At 34.8% G+C, this 2,500-nt stretch overlaps 1 protein-coding gene across 2 annotated transcripts in view; it reads right to left on the bottom strand.

Annotated features, from left to right (window-relative positions):
• Atg7 (Autophagy-related 7) overlaps positions 1–2,500 on the bottom strand; it is a 21,794-nt gene that overhangs the window by 18,546 nt on the left and 748 nt on the right. The window lies entirely within an intron of this gene.

Below are 2,500 nucleotides of genomic sequence, written 5' to 3'. Positions count from 1 at the left end.
AATTTGTAGACACCATACAAAAAATGTAATTATTATGTTGATCCCATCCCTTTCTTCCTTAATCATTACATCAAATAGACATAGCTTTTAAAAGAGAAGATAGGGAGTAAAGAGAAATAGAAAGGATATGAAGATTACAATTCAAATATTAAGAATAAATATGAAAAAAAACAATATATTAAGCTATTGCAGACAGGTGTTATGACATATATGGTGCAGGAGCTCTGGCCTGACGACGGGTGTCATTATATACATGATGTTTGGGGGTTTTGGATCACTGTGTTATTTTATTATGCTATGAGTAATGAGTGAGTGATGATGACAATTATAGTCATAATTACCACTTGGTACCACTTTCTTCTAGCACCAGCAGGAAAGAGAGCCTTCAATGGCACCAATCCACAGTCTCTAGCAAGCAATACCTATGTAGAGCAAGCTGCCGACCTCATGCTCTAAAGTACCGCCGATGAAAGAAGTGCAGCCAGAATGAGAAGAGGAAGGTGATTCAAACCATGCCATACTATATGCCCCTGTGCCAATAGGGATGCCTTTTACTGTGGCACTCACAGTCATAACCACAGGTTTCTTTCCTCTTCCCTTCCTCTTCATGTTATCTTCATTGTGGATGGTTATATGTTTTGTATTCGTTCAGTACAAAAAAATAAAGTTGCTTTTTGTCCTCCCATAACTCAGAACTAGTCATCATCACTCATTCATTACTCATAGTACAATAAAATATCCCTAAATGTCATGTACGTCATGATGCCCATCATCAAGCCAAAGCTCCTGCATCATGTATGTCATGACACAGTGCACAATGGGTTAATACATGACTTCTGATTTGAGATCAGTGTGTAAAAGCACAGATACATAAGTGTAGGCATCAATGAAAATAGGTATCATTTTCAGTATTATATAATTCTGAATAAAGCTAAGCCTGTGTACCACTGTTTATTTTTCAATATTTTGAATCTCAGTATATCTTCACAACTCATGTAGTCCTTCATAAACTGTAGTTCTAGTCCTTTTTAGCATTCTATTCTCTATGTCCTTTGTATAAAAGGTATTAATATTACAGATGTAGTAATCATCTTTCATACAACCTTTTAATACTTTTTTTCATACTCATTTCTCAGAAATGTCTGGGTAGGAGATTGAAAAGAAGCCAATTAATACTTTTCATAAATATTAATGGGAGAACGCACAACTTACAAACTTGCAGGGTAGCTAAACATTATATAATCACTAGAATCAATCAGATAAAAACAATACATACTGTGTATATGTATATATGTATGCGTGTGCGTGTGCGTGTAATCTATCAGTATTTTAGCTGAACACAACTTAATAAAGTTAAACAAAAATGATGATGAAAAAATATATAGCAAGGCCAAAGTTTAATTTCTATGTGACCTGACCTATTGAAGTGACAATTTTGGCTCTAACAGTTACAGAGGGCATGAAGGAAATTTTAAAGTAAAGGTGATTCAATTATAGAAGTAACTAATGGGAAAATTTTAGGTTGGGAGAATGAAAACTGAGGTAAGAGGTTTTGAATACCTAGACCTATATCTTACCTACATTAACATAATGTATTGCATGGGCATAAACCTCCTGGGATCAATAAGTTAGCATGTTACCTCAGAAAAGCAAAATTACCAATGATATCAAATATGTGGCATCTACAGGTGTTTTAATACAATATCTACAGATAATCTGAACTTCTTTTCCCCTACATCCAACTGGGGACTGATCTCTAATGAGAATGCTTCTCTGATGCTTCTCTGATGCTTCTAAACCTTGGCACACACAGTCAGGTATGCTTAATATAAGAATTCTCAGACTGGAAGTATAGGATTCATTAACTGATTCAGGAATTATCTAGAATTGGTTGATCTTCAAAGATGAAACCATTCCAAGCTCTAACTTATCAGAACATATATAGAGGATGTTTGTTAACCTTTTTCACCTTAGCACCATTAGGTGTGTAAAGAACCATGACACACAAACACACACACCTACACACTCACTGTGATAGAAGTAGTGCTATTTTATGGGAGGACAAGAAACATTATTTTTTTTGTATTTATGTACTTTCATAAACAAATATGAAAGAAATAACCATCCACAATGACGATAACATGAAGAGATGGAGAAAAGAAACAGAACCTGTGCTTATGCCTGTTAGTGGCAATTATAGTAATTATAATTGCAAATATCATTATCAGTCACTGAATAGAATTATTACTTTTAGTACAATAAAGAAATACAGTGATCTATTATTCTCCCTCAATGTTAATTATGCCATTACGACTATTACCATGTATGTCATAATATCTGCCATCAAGCAAAAAAGATTGTGCATCATGTATGTTATGACACCCAGCCACAATGGGCTTACATGTGATGGTTTGTTGTCCTTTTCCAGACCGCAATGTATGGAGGCCGTGCACTCCTTTATTCCAGTCCTCTTCTGGATCATATTCCAGACACAATCTTA

The sequence above is a fragment of the Penaeus japonicus genome, unplaced genomic scaffold (assembly GCF_977035675.1).
Source record: "Penaeus japonicus unplaced genomic scaffold, GWHDUDI00000001_assembly GWHDUDI00000029, whole genome shotgun sequence".
NCBI classification, from domain to species: domain Eukaryota; kingdom Metazoa; phylum Arthropoda; class Malacostraca; order Decapoda; family Penaeidae; genus Penaeus; species Penaeus japonicus.
The sequence above is the reverse complement of the archived record's forward strand: the minus strand, read 5'-3'. Positions and strand labels throughout refer to the sequence as shown.